The sequence below is a fragment of the Girardinichthys multiradiatus genome, chromosome 11, assembly GCF_021462225.1.
Source record: "Girardinichthys multiradiatus isolate DD_20200921_A chromosome 11, DD_fGirMul_XY1, whole genome shotgun sequence".
NCBI lineage: Eukaryota > Metazoa > Chordata > Actinopteri > Cyprinodontiformes > Goodeidae > Girardinichthys > Girardinichthys multiradiatus.
In genome coordinates, this window is record NC_061804.1 from 7,676,091 (window position 1) to 7,694,405 (window position 18,315).

Sequence of the window (18,315 nt, forward strand, 5' to 3'; positions counted from 1 at the left end):
TTTCTACAGCAGAACAACTAAGATATATGTATGAATGCCCTGAAACAACATTATTGCAGCTACACTGGTGTGAGTTTTATTTCTGCTCCAAGGAAGTTCTTCACATAAAGTCGGTAATTTTTTAAAACTATTTATCAGAATTGTTGACTCTTTGCAAACTCTTTGAAGAGTTTAAACCAATATTTTCTCCAAAATATTCTGGTTTCCATGTACCGTTTTTAGTAACTGGTGACTTCCCATCTGCTATGACCCTATCTACAAGCTGTTGTAGATAGGGTACAAGTTGACAATTGTTACATTTGGTGCTGTTTTTTATTAAATTTAATCTAAATGTATCATCTATACATATTTGAAGAATTCTGTAAGTAATTTGACAAAACATAAATAAGCACATGAAGTAATTTAAGAGTAGAACTGTATGTATTTTGATTTTCTGAATTCTGTCAGTTTGGCTTGTTAACATGTAAATCTTTTTACTTTGTACCAAACACACACAACTGAGTCTGGGTCTACAAATTTAAATTTAAATACAGTCTGGAGACTCAGGTTGAGGGTTTATCTGCAGCAGTTTACAAGACACTGAGGGCAGCACACAAGTGTCATTACTCATGCGTAAAGAAAACTGTTTAGAGCTGATCAGGGCAACCCATCCACAATAAAAAATAACGATTGGAAAGCAGCACAACCACAAAGCAGAAATGTTGTTATGTAACAGACAGCTTATTAGCATTAACTGTCTGAAGAATTACCTAAAACACATGAGCTTATTCATAGTGTTATTAACTTTTCCTCATCTTCATTAAACTCACAATGACAATGTAGACATATTTGAACCAAACTGACCAATCGGTCACACTGTTACTGTTAGTAATAAACTGCCCTTTTTGATTTAATTAATTAATTTATGTAGCTACATAGACCTTAATATAAGCCACTTCAGAAATGTTTTGGATTTAAAAACTGCATGGTATAAACAGAACTGGATCAAATTTCACTTGCAAATAATTGTTTAGTGTTTAATTTCAGTCTGTCTGGATTTCTAGATAGATGGGCTTTAGTGTATAATGTAAGCACTAAAAAAGTCAGCTGGATGGTGTTTCAGCTTGTAAATCACACACATTTCCACTGCAAACAGAACGAAGCAAACATTGAGAATCTTTAACAAATCCAACTTGATCCACATCTGCCCTCAAACAAGGCAGTAGAGAGGAAGCAGTGCACCGAGGGGGGCCAAGAGTTATGTGCATGTGTGTGTGTGTGAGTGTGTGTGAAGAGCAGCACTAACGAGCAGCGATAGTGAGAGACTGGGGTGAGCCTATGCGCATGTTATGTGTATAAATGAGGACTGACAAGATGCCTGTGTGCAAACCCCCACCCAGGAGAAGGGGGTCCCACTGAGGAGTTCCAGGAATAAATAAGGGTGGGGTGGGTGTGACCCTGTCAGCCTCTGATCCCATCACAGGAAGTTGTGGGGGGAGTTGGGAGATTGAGGGATGAGCAGGGCTGGAAAAGAAAAAGAGACGAATGCAGATTTTCTTCACTTACTCTGACACTATTTGGCTGAAAATGTATTTGCCCACTAACAAATATCTTCTGTTTTTATTTTTTGTCACACTTAAATGTTCCATATCATCAAATAAATGTTGGTATCAGATAAAAATAACCTAAATAAAGTAAATACAAAACTCTGATGTCAAATGTTGGTTTATAGGAAAAAGGCTATCCAAACATCCTGGCCCCTATGTAAAAATTGTGCCCATTGTTAAATCATTATTTAACCGATTAACCACTATTTTGGGCAACTGAGTTCAATCAACCAGCCATACCTGGGCCTAATTATTTCCAGATCTCTGAAAATCAAGAAATCCCTTAAATAGAAAAGAAATTCAAGAGCAGCAAAAAAGCCACCGACATCTAATAGTCTGGAAAGGGTCACAGAGTCATTTCTAAGACTTTTAGATTTAGGTGAAAAGTAAAAACCATTATCTACAAAAACATGGGAAAACATGAAACAGTGCTGAACCAGAATTATTCCAGGAGCACATCAAGGATTCATCCAGGAGGTCACAAAAGAACCCAGAACATCATCGAAAGCACTGCAGTCTTAACTTGCTTCAGCTAAGGTCAGAGTTTATGATTCAATAATAGGAAAGAGATTGGGCAAAAATGGCCTCCATGGGAGAGTTCCAAGGCCCAAAACCCATCAGAAATACATGAATGCCTATCCCACATGTTCCAAAAAGAAAACAAACAAATCATCTTGATGATCCCCTGGACCTTTGGGAAAATATTCATTAGATTGACGAGACAAAGTGGAACTTTTTGGAAACTTTTTTGCATGGTGTTCCTTGTGGCTTAAAACTAACACAGCATTTCAGAAAAGGATGACAACACACATGGAAGGGGCACACACACACACACACACCCATGCCCCTTCCAGCGTTCCAGCATCGCCTCAGCCCTGAGAGGCAAAAGGACAAACCTTTTTGTATGAGACCAAGGCGGTGAAGGAAAACCCTAACCCTATGATGGTCTGGAGCTGCTTTGCTCCATGAATATCTAACCATCAGTTTGTGACCCAAGCTCAACCAGCATATCCACTTATGAATGGAACAAAATAACAAAATTAAGGCTCTGTAGTGGCCTACTTAAAGTTCGGGTTTAAATCCAATTGAGAAACTGTGGCATGACCTTAGACAGGGCACTGCTGCTAAAAAACCCTCCAATGTGGCTGAATTAAAACAATTCTGTAGAAACGATGGGGCCAAAATCCCTCCACAGTATATATTATCACTAACATTTGATGGCAGCTGTTTCTACTAAGGGTGGCACAACCAGTTATTCAGGAGGGCACTGACCTTTTTACATGTGTGTATGGGCAGCTCTCTCTCTTAATAGCTGAAATTATAATCCTGTAAACACAGCTTTTTTGTATTTAGATTAGGTTATTATTGTCCAATCCTAAAATCTGTTTGATTATTTAAAATATTCAAGTGTGACAGAAAAGCAAAAACAGAAGATATCTGTAAGGGGGAAAGACTGTATTTCCAAGACCCAGAAAAGATTTAAAGGAATTAAACAAATATAAATACATTATATATGACCACACACAATGGTGAATTTCAAAATTAAAACAAAAGAACTGAAGTGTTTGTTCAGCATCAAAACCTCCAAATCTGAACCTGATCCTGCATCTCAGATATGTGAAGAAACAAGCTTAATCCGCAGAGGCTCCTCGCACCAGACTTAAAAAGTCCTGACAACGTCTTGGTGCCAGACACCACAGGAGACCCCCTGAGGTCCAGAGTCCATGCCCCAATGAATCAGGGCTGATTTGGCAGCACAACGGGGGCACATATGTTAAAGACAATGCATGTTGACTCTGATCTGTGCACACTGAAGCAAATACTACTATCTCAGTATGTTTTATGAATGTAGATCGATGAAAGGCTAAGGAGAAAAACAAATCCACCGCTCCCAACTTTAGCAAATTTATACATCCATAAAATGGGGAATAAAAAAAGTTAAAAGCCCACTTGAAACAAGATTCAATACACAGATACATGCCGTGCAGCCTGCCTACAGCACAACATTGCCCTAGGCTAGGACTTTAGATCATTATGTTCTAGTCTACGTGAACATATTTATATTTTTTAAGACCTTCAATTAAACGTGTAAAAAAAACAGTTCTTAACGGTTGTGACATATTTTGAAAATTAACTAATACTAATTTCTCCACCAGAAATTTAAATCTGCAATTATTTTTAAAGAAAAGTAGTGGTAATAGTGTTAAACAACCATCATACTGAATTTCCGAATGAATCTACTCTTACCTGCTTACTCTCATCCTGATTTCACGAGATAGAGGTTGTCATATTACTTAAGTCTCAGACCTCAAGTACAAGTTAAGTCTCGAATCTTTAGAGTGTATGGCAACTCAAGAGGTCTTCGCGACATAGACTAAGTCCCAAGCTGTGGACTTACATTTCATCAGAGAAACAGCTCCCTCTGAAGGACAACACATATTTTACATATTTGTTACAACTGTAATGATGTTTTTTTTTAATATATATATTTGTTTTGCACTTTCAGCTTTACATTAAATCAGCATTTTTAGAATGACTGAAAACTACAGAATAAAGATTTTTTTTCTTAAATAGCTCCTCCTGGTGGACACCAAAATCACTACAACTTTTAAATTTTATGTCAACCGCATATTTATCTAAACATGTTTCTTTGTTTTCTTTTCTTTTCTTTTCTTTTCTACAATTACAGACGTATGGTGCATTCGATTTGTACTCAGAGGTTGGAATTTCTGTCTTCTGAGTATGAAATTTCAATTGAATCGCCCCCAAAAGTCAGAATTACGAGTCGGAAAGTCTAGGGAATGTGACCTCCGCATCCAGTATGGTTGCTATTAGTAGTAAAACGTTCCTGACTGTTTTTAGCAGTTCTTTATTATTTATGCAACATTTAGTCAGTTGTACTTTTCATGTTTATAAAACAAGATGTTTCAATGCTGTTTATATACACAAAATACCATGTAGAACGGTGTTATTGTCATTGTTATTGTTGTAGGACTGCTGTTACATTTGCAAGCAATACGAACAAAAACAAGGAGGAATGCTACAAGTCACAGATTACGTAAACTCTGACTTCCCAGTTCGGACTTCCAAGGTTAATGGAACGCAGCAATAAACTTAACAAGGACGAAAACATACTGGCCCAGCAGCTGTAATAGCACAGTCAAAATGGACAAAACTAGCAATTTTAAAACAAACCACATGTTGTAATCATAGCAAATAATTAAGTGGTGATAATAAACTACTATCAAACTACAAATTTTAGCTGTCAAAATCAACATAAGGCAACAATAGGTCAAAAATAACATGGAGAACTGTCTGTGTCTGGGCTTCATTGCAGGGCAATCTCCACATTTTTTTAAAATCTATTTTTATCCACTGAAGACTGGCTGAGCGTAAACTGAACGCTTTGCTTCATCCTGATACGATCCCACACTTTCACACCCGCTCAGAACAACCAGTCTGTTGCTGCAAAGCTGCAAAGATCTGATGAGAGTCATGCTGTAAGTTTCAGACAGAAGTTTTTTTTCCATTTCCTTTCTGTGCTATAGTCTGGGTTTCAAGCCTTGCTCAACTCTGTTCTCGTAAAGAATTTGGAGATTTATATAGACCAGCTGGTAACGAAGATAACTGTACGTTTAACCCTCATTTAAATCTTAAATTTTGCAGATGAAGAAGGATTCTCTGCAAGAAGACTCTTATTTTTTGCAGTGAGCAAGCCACAGAGGGTGAGACTAGGAGACTATCTGGGTCAGCGCTCCCTTCATGTTGCTGCTCCCTCTCTGCAAACCCCCTCTGGCTCTCGGTGTGTGTGAGTGCATGCATATGTATGCACGTGTGGATAGGGGTGGGGGGTGGTTGGGTGTTAGGGTGACTGCTGCCCCAATCAGACGCAGCGTTCATGCCCCCACTTGGTTCCCATGCATGAACGCATATGCATACATCTTTCACTTCTGGTTATGAGTTTCGTGAAAAAAATTCCCAAAGAAACCAAAAGAAACTAAGTTATAGTCACATGGACACAATATCTGCATAAACAGAAAATAATTAGGTTTCTTTTTTTCCCCTCTCTGTTTGAGACTGCTGCTGCGGTTCCCTGTCATTTTACGATACTAGTAGAGAAAAGGAAATAACCAAACGAGGCGAAAGGATTTTCCTCCTAATAACTGCTTTCTCATTTCACTTCGGGTTCAATCTGAGTTCACAGCACTGCCAAACATCCTGCAATACAATTCACAGATGAAACAATGTCACAGTTTATCATTAAACTGAATGTTAAACCAGCCAAATCTCATATTCAGTTTTATCATCCTCACAACTGTGACTAACTATGCTGAAGCTAACATTAGTAAGATAACATCGATATCCAAATTCCAATTCAGACTCAAACTTTCATGTTTTTTGTGGGTGACAAAGGAACAACATTGATCCAACTAAATTCTGATCAAATGTCAGCAGGTTTCAAAAGAAAAATGAACCAATTTCACTGTCTGATTCATCTGGTCTGTTGCATCTCAACGTTGTTTATTGTTCAGTACGTGGTCCTTTATATACAATAATAAGTGCAATGTAGTGATCAAGTGAACATTTCAAAAACAGCTTTAGTCAGTGATAATTCTAGGTTGTATGAAGATTAAACTAATCCAGATTTCTTCAGATTCAGTGAGAATTTCAGTTAAAAGAGGGTTTTTTTTTCTTCCTTTGTGTAGAAAAAAATGGTTCGTCAGATCCAAAATATATAATGATCTTTTTTTTCCCTGATTTATCTCCAATAAAGTGTCACATTAAAGGATTGTTTATTATTTAGAGTCACTTTATAATAGTTGCTTTGCGATAGCAAGGTTCAGTTTTCCGATCGGGTCGTACTTTGGAAAGAAGAGAACATGTACCAGATTAGTGCACTGGAGGACAGGGAGGTCAGCTTCCATTGGTTTCCAGCTGAGGGTCCAAACATTGCACAACTCCTGTAACCGGAGTCTCTAACACACACACACACACACACACACACACACACACACACACACAGACACACACACACGCCTATGCCCCTTCCAGCGTTCCAGCGTCGCCTCAGCCCAGGGAGGCAAAAGGACAAACTTCTTTGTATGAGACCAAGGCGGTGAAGGAAAATTGGGAAAACCTCAGAGCCAGTGTGAGCTATCATGGTCAGAAGATTTTGGCTTGAAAGTTCTTCATCTAAAAAAAACCAAACACTAATTTAAAGAAGGCCATTACTCTCGCTCAGCAAATCCTTCACCTCCCTGTCTTGTTTTTCTTCCTCCTCTCTCTCTCTCTCACTTTGTACAGCTGTGTGTGTGCAGGCGAGGGTGGGGTTTGGTTAATAAGTGACAGAGATGAGGTGGGCAGTTGGGTGCTGGCTGGTCTTTTTAGAAGTTAATCCTCTTGGGATCTCCAAAACGTTTTAAAAAAAATCCAATCACAGCTGTGAGGTCCTGAAGACATGATCTAGATTTCTGTTAGGTAAGGTAAGGTAAGGTAAGTTTTTTTATATAGCGCTTTTCAGCAACTAGACACTCAAAGCGCTGTTATTCTATTTGGCATTCAAGCAAAATCACAAAGGTTTAGGCCTCCACAGACATACTAAAAGGTAGTTTAGAGGAGGTGCCAGGCTGTTGTGGTCATGTACAGTTATCAGATGCACTAATCAGGACCCTGTTTGTTAACCGTATTAACCCTTGCATTATCAATATATCTTGTTTCATTAAACTTCAATCATTCCATCAATAAACAAAATCAAAGATGGGTCAATGGTGGAATAAGCTGCGATAAATTCACATTGCAGCTGGAAATTGTATTCTCTCTGAATGAGTCATTACATGGTCACAGCGGTTGCGTTTCGGTGCTGTTGTCAAATCACCAGAATGTGGGCTACATAAAACACGGCTTGGCTTTTACTTTCATAGTTGGTAGTTTTAATAATATGGATTGTTGTATGATAAATAGCAACAGCCTGGAATCTGTGAGTTCAGACATTATATATTTTTCTTTTAACCATAAACATGTCCAAAGTAAACCAATCTTGGTGTGATATTCTCACGGTGTGATAACCTAATATGAAAAAAAAACTCCGGAGTCTATGATAACAGCTAAATTTGTCTTTTATGTAAGGGAGGGAAAAGTATAGTTGCCTTCCTTTAGCCAACATTGTGCAGCAACAAGTGGAGGAGGGGAGAAACATTGTTCAGACAACCAAAATACCTATACTTAACAGTATTAGCGTGTTCATAAGCTGTTAAACAATATTTTAACTTTACAATTCTGTGAATCCCGAGAAACTGATCGACTGGATCAGGGTTAGTTGTTGAGCACACTGAATACAGGTTCTTCTCAAAATATTAGCATATTGTGATAAACTTCATTATTTTCCATAATGTCATGATGAAAATTTGACATTCATATATTTTAGATTCATTGCACACTAACTGAAATATTTCAGGCCTTTTATTGTCTTAATACGGATGATTTTGGCATACAGCTCATGAAAACCCAAAATTCCTATCTCACAAAATTAGCATATTTCATCCGACCAATAAAAGAAAAGTGTTTTTAATACAAAAAACATCAACCTTCAAATAATCATGTACAGTTATGCACTCAATACTTGGTCGGGAATCCTTTGGCAGAAATGACTGCTTCAATGCGGCGTGGCATGGAGGCAATCAGCCTGTGGCACTGCTGAGGTCTTATGGAGGCCCAGGATGCTTCGATAGTGGCCTTTAGCTCATCCAGAGTGTTGGGTCTTGAGTCTCTCAACGTTCTCTTCACAATATCCCATAGATTCTCTATGGGGTTCAGGTCAGGAGAGTTGGCAGGCCAATTGAGCACAGTGATACCATGGTCAGTAAACCATTTACCAGTGGTTTTGGCACTGTGAGCAGGTGCCAGGTTGTGCTGAAAAATGAAATCTTCATCTCCATAAAGCTTTTCAGCAGATGGAAGCATGAAGTGCTCCAAAATCTCCTGATAGCTAGCTGCATTGACCCTGTCCTTGATAAAACACAGTGGACCAACACCAGCAGCTGACATGGCACCCCAGACCATCACTGACTGTGGGTACTTGACACTGGACTTCTGGCATTTTGGTATTTCCTTCTCCCCAGTCTTCCTCCAGACTCTGGCACCTTGATTTCCGAATGACATGCAGAATTTGCTTTCATCCGAAAAAAGTACTTTGGACCACTGAGCAACAGTCCAGTGCTGCTTCTCTGTAGCCCAGGTAAGGCGCTTCTGCCACTGTTTCTGGTTCAAAAGTGGCTTGACCTGGGGAATGCGGCACCTGTAGCCCATTTCCTGCACACGCCTGTGCACGGTGGCTCTGGATGTTTCTACTCCAGACTCAGTCCACTGCTTCCGCAGGTCCCCCAAGGTCTGGAATCGGCCCTTCTCCACAATCTTCCTCAGGGTCCGGTCACCTCTACTCGTTGTGCAGCGTTTTCTGCCACACTTTTTCCTTCCCACAGACTTCCCACTGAGGTGCCTTGATACAGCACTCTGGGAACAGCCTATTCGTCCACAAATTTCTTTCTGTGTCTTACCCTCTTGCTTGAGGGTGTCAATAGTGGCCTTCTGGACAGCAGTCAGGTCAGCAGTCTTACCCATGATTGGGGTTTTGAGTGATGAACCAGGCTGGGAGTTTTAAAGGCCTCAGGAATCTTTTGCAGGTGTTTAGAGTTAACTTGTTGATTCAGATGATTAGGTTCATAGCTCGTTTAGAGACCCTTTTAATGATATGCTAACTTTGTGAGATAGGAATTTTGGGTTTTACATGAGCTGTATGCCAAAATCATCTGTATTAAGACAATAAAAGACCTGAAATATGTCAGTTAGTGTGCAATGAATCTAAAATATATGAATGTTAAATTTTCATCATGACATTATGGAAAATAATGAACTTTATCACAATATGCTAATATTTTGAGAAGGACCTGTTTACAGTACAGACCAAAAGTTTGGACACACCTTCTCATTCAAAGAGTTTTCTTTATTTTCATGACTATGAATATTGTAGCTTCACACTGAAGGCATCAAAACTATGAATTAACACATGTGGAATTATACACTGAACAAAAAAGTGTGAAACAACTGAAAATATGTCTTATATTCTAGGTTCTTCAAAGTAGCCACCTTTTGCTTTAATTACTGCTCTGCACACTCTTGGCATTCTGTTGATGAGCTTCAAGAGGTAGTCACCTGAAATGGTTTTCACTTCACAGGTGTATCTTGTCAGATTTAATAAATGGGATTTCAAGCCTTATAAATGGGGTTGGGACCATCAGTTGTGTTGTGCAGGAGGTGGATACAGTACACAGCTGATAGTCCTACTGAATAGACTGTTAGAATTTGTATTATGGCAAGAAAAAAGCAGCTAAGTAAAGAAAAACGAGTGGCCATCATTACTTTAAGAAATGAAGGTCAGTCAGTCCGAACAATTGGGAAAACTTTGAAAGTGTCCCCAAGTGCAGTCGCAAAAACCATCAAGCGCTACAAAGAAACTGGCTCACATGAGGACCGCCCCAGGAAAGGAAGACCAAGAGTCACCTCTGCTGCGGACGATAAGTTCATCCGAGTCACCAGCCTCAGAAATCGCAGGTTAACAGCAGCTCAGATTAGAGAACAGGTCAATGCCACACAGAGTTCTAGCAGCAGACACATCTCTAGAACAACTGTTAAGAGGAGACTGTGTGAATCAGGCCTTCATGGTAAAATAGCTGCTAGGAAACCACTGCTGAGGACAGGCAACAAGCAGAAGAGACTTGTTTGGGCTAAAGAACACAAGGAATGGACATTAGACCAGTGGAAATCTGTGCTTTGGTCTGATGAGTCCAAGTTTGAGATCTTTGGTTCCAACCACCGTGTCTTTGTGCCGGACAGAAGAGGTGAACGCATGGACTCTACATGCCTGGTTCCCACCGTGAAGCATGGAGGAGGAGGTGTGATGGTGTGGGGGTGCTTTGCAGGTGACACTGTTGGGGATTTATTCAAAATTGAAGGCATACTGAACTAGCATGGCTACCACAGCATCTTGCAGCGGCATGTTATTCCATCCGGTTTGCGTTTAGTTGGACCATCATTTATTTTTCAACAGGACAATGACCCCTAACACACCTCCAGGCTGTGTAAGGGCTATTTGACCAAGAAGAAGAGTGATGGGATGCTGCGGCAGATGACCTGGCCTCCACAGTCACCGAACCTGAACCCAATCGAGATGGTTTGGGGTGAGCTGGACTGCAGAGTGAAGGCAAAAGGGCCAACAAGTGCTAAGCATCTCTGGGAACTCCTTCAAGACTGTTGGAAAACCATTTCAGGTGACTACCTCTTGAAGCTCATCAACAGAATGCCAAGAGTGTGTGGAGCAATAATCAAAGCAAAAGGTGGCTACTTTGAAGAACCTAGAATATAAGACATATTTTCAGTTGTTTCACAATGTTTGTTCAGTGTATAATTCCACGTGTGTTAATTCATAGTTTTGATGCCTTCAGTGTGAAGCTACAATATTCATAGTCATGAAAATAAAGACAACTCTTTGAATGAAAAGGTGTGTCCACACTTTTGGTCTGTACTGTAAATGGATTGGAAATGTGCGATTGCAAAACATTCACAGAGATTTACAGGTTTAAGGTTAATCTGTTGCATGAACCTTTAACAAATGTTTTATTTAGAAAAGTGTAGATTTTACTTTTTGCAAACAGATTCATAAATCTGCATGATTTTAATTAATTAATGAAGCCTCGCAAACTGATCTGTGAAAAGGGTTTTACTGATTTGAATAGACTGTAAGGATACAACATTACTTCAGTAGCAACATGATTTTTCCTTGTGGGCACATCTTTTATGAAGCTTACAGCAACCTTCAGGTATATAGAGAAAACACATGTGGAGAAAATCCGCTGGATGTTCAGAGCCTAAATGTAAAACCTTGCATGCAGATAGTGAAAACAGAATTTTTCTTCAACTTCTGTTTGTGACATTTTCCTACTAACTTTATACTTCATTTAGATGAGAAACAATAATTTTTAAATATTCAGATGTGCAATAAGTGAGCAGGGGCTTCTTGCTGCAACTTTGCATCATCAAAGACTGAAATTGTCCCAAATAGCACAGGAACTTCAACATGGCTACTTCTGCTCCACATTGAGGCAGAAAGGACAAACTTATCTCGGTACCCCCAGCCACTCTCTAACAATTTTACCCCCTCCAACCCCTCCATCAGCTAAGAACAGGCCGACGATGCCTCTTAAAGGGCAAGGGTTCCTTCAGGCCCATCTGCCTGAAAGAGGAAAGTTTGAGGTGATCAGATGCACTGAGGGGAAATGAGATACTTCTCTGTGACACCATGTAACCATGAGCAAAAGGTATTAAAACAACAGTTGTATTATGACTCAAGCACGGCATCAAAATTTGTTTCACGTATTTACAATTGGAGGTACTACAAGGTTACAAAGTATGTGAAGATGTTACAACTGCATGCAGCATTATTGAAAGGTGGCAAAAACTACCTGTATGTCTTTATTTTTCCCTTTCATGTAGTAGGATGTTTATCTAATTCATTAAATTGCCTCATTCAAAAGTTCTTCAGGCTTTTTGAAGGGTTTTCAGTGTTTTTCCTTTAGACTTTGGCTTTTTCTTTTTGCAAAGCTGCTCAACTCTGATGCATGAGTCTTTTAGGCAAACACATGCACCTAAACACAAGGGATGAACCAGTGTTAGAAGTTTGTGGCCTACAAGCTGTTTATTTAGTTAAATCCACTAAACCTAAAAAGATAACAGTTTGTCAAAGAGAAAACTGAATTTTAGCACCAACAAGATGTGTCAGATTTTACATGTGTCATGCTGCGGGATTTGTGGTAGGACCAATGTGCAAGAAGATGCCCAGGAACACGGAGAATAAAGGTAAGAAGGCTTTTAATATCCTTACTCAGAGGAATCAGAGCAGGAGTGTAGCATACTCCAACCAGACAAGGCAGGACTGACACAAACCAGGATATTCCAACAGTGTTACTCACAAGGAAGTAACATAAGGAACACACATAGAACGTAACAAACACAAGGAACCAGCAGGGAACAATGAAAACTGAGGAACTTAAATACAAACAAGGAAAGCAGGGTGAACAAATGAGACAACAGGACCAGGTATTCAGGGAACTAGGAACAGGTGTGGGTCAGACTGCAGGGAGTGAAATCAAATCGCTTGGTGGAAGTTACAGCTGTATTCTGTTTTAAAATATGCAACAGAATTCAGGGTTCCTACGTAGTGTTAAAAAGTTTGGAAAGTTATGAATTTGATTTAAGTAGTTTCCAGCCTGGAAAACAATGGAAAAAAAAACAAAGTTTCAGATCAATCCTTCCTTCCATCGACCCATCAGCCTGTCTATCTGTCCAGGCCTGGTGGGGCCTGGCCTGGCCTGGCCTGGAATGGCCTGGTCTGGAGTGGACATGCCTGGTGCCCACTGTGAAGCATGGAGGAGGAGGTGTGATGGTGTGGGGGCTCCAGCCCAGTGTTCTGAGGCAACACCTGACGAGCTGGAGCAGCATTTGAGGTTCTATGCACGCCAAATAAAGAGCTTCAGGACGACCAGCCTCATGTATTCCTCTCCTGAGCTGATGGAGAGGATCAGGCAGATGGAGAGGGATTATGAGACTGCAGTAAGGCAGTTTTACTGCCGCCCACCTCCTTCCTCGCCAGGTCTCCAGAGCTCTGTTGCTGCAGAGCAGCCCACACCAGGACTCCAGGGAGCTGCTGCTACTGAGCAGCCCACGCAAGGTCTACAGCCTAACACACCACAGCCAGACACCCTTCTGGGATGAAGCCTGACCCTAAGTCCGCCTCAACCTCCTCCACACGCCGCAGAGGACGTCGTAAGAGGGGCACCTCGGCTGAAGCCACTGAAGGTCTCTGCGACGCCTCAGTCTCTGCTCACGTCACTGAGGGTCCCGCCGACGCCTCACCTTCTGTTCCTAGTCTGCAGGGGTTCTCTGAGAGTCTGGTCCTTGTCTTGGTTCCTGAATCCCCTGATGAAGGGTTCGAGGATGAACCACCCCCGGACCCTGTTCATGTCATTGAGGGCTTCAAGGAACAGCTTGTCCTCGTTCTGGCCTCAGAACCCACAGATGAGGGTTTTGAGGAGGAAGCACCGCCGGATCATGTCTCTGGAGAGTTCAAGGAGCAGCTTTTCCTCATTCTGGTCACCGGGGGTTCCCCAGACTCTGTTCCTGTCTCCGGTGGCCCTGCAGGCTCTGCTTCAGCCTCTGAGGGTTTGCCTGGCTCCACGCCTCCGGAGTTCCACAGAGTTTCTGGGGGGTCCTCTGCTCGGTCGGCCTCCTAACCAACCTGCAGGTTCCCGTCGCAGGCCGCCACGGTCTCTATGCTTCTGTTGGCATCCACGTCTTTGTCACAGGTCTCTGTGCCTGCTCGGGACGACCTCCTGGTCGCCCGCCGGAACTTTGTTTTTGTCTCTGGCCCCCCTGCTGGGATGACCTCCTGGTCAAAGAATTGGTCAAAATTGCAGAAAATTGTTGTGAGAACCTTGTGAAAGAAAGCCCAAAATGTTTGACCAAAGTCATACACGTTAAAGGCACTCCTACATATTAAGAAGGTTAATATAAATTTCTCACTTTGAAGAAAGTAATAAAATATTTTTCGAAATCTTCTGCCTTTCATTATTCTGGCGTTTAACAAATAGAAATCATTTTGCCAAGCCTAACTGATCTAAAATGGGACAAATGTAGTCTGATTTAGTCAGTCAGTCATCTTCTATACTGCTTCTTCCATAGTGGGTCACGGGGGAGCTGGTGCCTATCTCCATCAGTCTATGGGCAGAAGGCAGGGTACACCCTGGACAGGTCGCCAGTTCATCGCAGGGCAACACACAAACAACCATGCACACACATTCATACACCTAAGGGCAATTTAGATTGACCAATTAACCTAAGAGGCATGTCTTTGTTCTGTGGGAGGAAGCCGGAGTACCCGGTGAGAACCCAAGCATGCATGGGGAGAACATACAAACTCCATGCAGAAAGACCCCTGGCCGGGAATCAAACCCAGGACCTTCTTGCTGCAAGGCAACAGTGCTACCAACTGCTACCAACTATCTCTCTACACCCTGATTTAATGCTAGATAATTACAATAACAATACCCACAATAATAATAATTGACAACACTAAAAAGAAGAATGCAGTTTCTTAAAAAGAAACTGTGGTTGCTTGTTTCTACATTTATGCATATTAAGGCATAATCAAACATTCAAATCATTTTTTCAGGTCCTTAAATCTGGTAAATACTGTAAATCCTCATGTAAACGAACAGACGTGATTTATTACTGCATGTCATTAATTTAATCTCAGAAGCGAAGTATAAAAAACTCCACCCTACTGTTTTAGCAACCTGTTAAACTACTCTCAGCAGCAATGACTCTCAGTAGTCGTTTTCTGTCTGTCACGTCAATGTTAAAGACTTTTTGGCCCTCTCTTTTTGTACAACATTGCTTCAGTTGATCTGGGTTTTGCTATGTCTTGGAGTACTGATTGTCTTCAGGTTGTCCAAATTTCTGCTGCAAGACAAACAGAGAATCTCATAGAACCCCTGATTTAAAGTTGCTACACTGGCTACCAATCAGATAAAGGTTTCATTTTTAAATTTTTGTCTTTAGAGCTTTACACAGACAGGCTCCTTCCTATATTTCTGATATGATTCAAATATATACTTCCTGCTATAGTCTGAGGTTATCGAATTAAAACCTTTTAGTGGTCTCCCACACTGGCTTCAGAATTCAAGGAGACCGATCTTTCCCAGCTGTTGCACCCAGACTGTGGAAGTGAGTCAGAAGATAGGCAACTCTAAAAAAATAGCTAAAACATTTTTATTCCAAGACGCTTTTAGTTAAAATTTAATTTTTTAGATACACATTTATGACTGTATTGTGTTTTGTTTTGTTTTATTTATGGTACATTTCTGTGTATTTTTGTTGGGCCAGCCTTCTGCTAAAGCCCTTTGTGACATCTATCTGTGAAAACATGATTTATTAATTAAACTTGACTTCCTTTATTTCCTTCCTTTACTATGTGTGCTGCTTTCTTCTTTGCTCAAAAGAAAGTAGTCCTAGGTTTGTGCTTCTGTCATGAGCTATGTCTCTTTCTAGAGACGAAGTGACTGATGGAGTTATGGCTGCCATTATCTTTGTGTTATCCTGGTAATCTTCATTTCATAGAAAGTACACTTGGTTTACTACTTCTTTGTTTAGATGCTTCTCTTTAAGGGGGTCATTGACAAAGCTATAACTGCTGTTAACATTGTGAACTCTCTATGTTTTGTTTTTTCCCACAAAAAGTACTCCCGTCCATGTGCTTCTGCATTTTGCTGTGTCTCTTTATAGAACAGAGTCCTTGACGGATCTAAAGGTTACCAATAACAATGTGTTGACTCTTTGTTTTTAGGTTTAAGAACCTTCCTGTTCTCTCAATAGTCAGAAGGTCCCATAAGATGGCTGCTTTTACTGATTCTGCTGGAGGCAGAATAAGGGATTGGTGTAAAGTCCATGACCCGATGCATTCAGCTTGGCTTCCATAGATAGACAATTCTTTACTAAGAAATAAATGATGCTGCAATAAATAATCAACTGTATTTCCTGGTTTTATTTTATAACTTGGATTTTTTTGGACTGTATGTAATTGTATCAGAATCTAATTGGACTGTACTGCAATAAGTGAATTAGATTCCTTATTACTTTATTTGAATTGAATCTGTTTGTCTTGTAAAATGACATTTGCTGTTAATTGACTGTCTATAATCAAACTGAATCGAACTGGACTGTATTTAAAGTTACATTCAAGTAGTTATCGGACATAGTACAAACGTGATGGATTGCAACAATACATGCATCTAACTATGAGAGAAATACCCTCAGGGTTTTTTGGCAGGACGTAGTGATAGACATCCTCATATTTGTGGTAAATATTGTTTGCTATTGGTGGGGTGTTTAAATCTGTACTTGGTGCAACAATGACTGCACTGAATGGGGAATCAAACTATGGCCCATTTTCACCAGTTATTCCTAAATACATTCTGACCCAAAAAAGATTTCAAGTCAAGAAGTACATAATGTTTGTTATTCCTAATCTATTACAACTGGTTGTTGATGCTATTGTTGTGGTTGCAGCTCAGACTATTTGGTCTCTTATGGAGTTTTGTTGCTTCTCTGATTGGGTTTTTATGACCAACAGATGCCGCAAACTGGAATCGAGCCAAACCTAGCACCGTCTCCAGAGACCTGGTTTGTTGCTTCTTATCTACTCTTTAAGTTTGTTACTACAACTCAGCCTCCAGAAAACAAAAACGGAGTCATACAGTAACATATTATTGCCTTGTGGTTGTCTAAATGTTGGTCAGAAAAACGCAGAACCCCAAAAAACAGAGGGTGAATGTGAGGAGTTAAACTGGGTGTGTCTCCATCTGGCAGACACAGAGAGCTCTCAGAAAGAGAGAGAAGCTGTCTGTTATCACACCACACCCAGCTGACGCAAAGCCGGCCACTAGTTCCCTTCACACCCTCTTATCCTCTCACAAACAAAGTTAGTACGCTCTGCATGTAGAAACACACAACTGAGTGTGTCCATGGTCGCAAACATATTTATTTCCCTCTGTAACACAGTCCATACTGTGCATTTAATCAGAATCAGAATCAGCTTTATTGCCAAGTTCGTACATACAAACAAGGAATTTGACTCCGGTACACTTTGCTCTTTGGTTTTGTTTTTGCATTACAGAATATACATATTTACAATGTACAATATACACATTTATAATAAAAAGGTGCATTTGCCACATCTGTCTGCTGTTGTTTTGTACTCTATTGAATGTTCATCAGAGAAACAGCCTGGGGGAAGAAACTGTCTCTGTAGTGGCAGCCTGAAGGTAAAACTCTGAACAGTTTATGTGCAGGGTGTGTGGGGTCTGCAGAGATTTTAGCAGCTCTTTTCTTGACCCTAGACCTGTATAAGTCCTGGATGGAGGGAAGGTCAGCCCTGATTATTCTTTTTGCAGTCCTGATTATTCGTTGCAGTTTGGACCTGTCCTGTTTTGTGGATGATCCAAACCACACTGAGATGGATGAAGACAGGACAGGACATTAATTTGCATTAAAAGGTTATCAATCAACTGATAAGCATGTTTCATACCCAACACAAAAATATTTACATCTAATAACAATAGGGAATATAAATGAGAAAACCAAAGAGAGATAACTTTAAAAAAGAAAAACATAATGTGTACTGAAACACATAATTAACAGAAATGGCGTTGATTTGAAGTAATGAAAAAAACACAGCTGTGTTTATGATGTTGAAAAGATACTTGAGGTCAATTTAAAAATGAGTGTTACAAAGTAAAATCAGAAACAATAAAAAGAAAAATAAATAAAAGATTAAATAGATACAATATATTCATGAATCACAAATAAACAGATGTAGAAAATAAATGTTTATTTGTTTCAAATTAAGGCAAAGCAACAAAAAATACAAAAAAACTACAGATATAATTCACTTCAGGTCAAATTAAGAATAAATATTCTTAATAATTAAAAGTTTCCAAAAACCCAGACCAAAAACTGTTTAGATCATTAAATGTAACTTAAACGCTTCTTCGACTATGTCTTTTTTCCTGGTTTTCCAACCTAATTACATGTAATCGTACCTGCTGATGTCTTTATTACACCA

At 40.0% G+C, this 18,315-nt stretch overlaps 1 protein-coding gene across 1 annotated transcript in view; it reads right to left on the minus strand.

Annotated features, from left to right (window-relative positions):
• The window catches only part of klf8 (Kruppel-like factor 8), an 85,531-nt gene that overhangs the window by 46,100 nt on the left and 21,116 nt on the right, over nucleotides 1-18,315 (minus strand). The gene's annotated exons all lie outside the window — the stretch shown is intronic.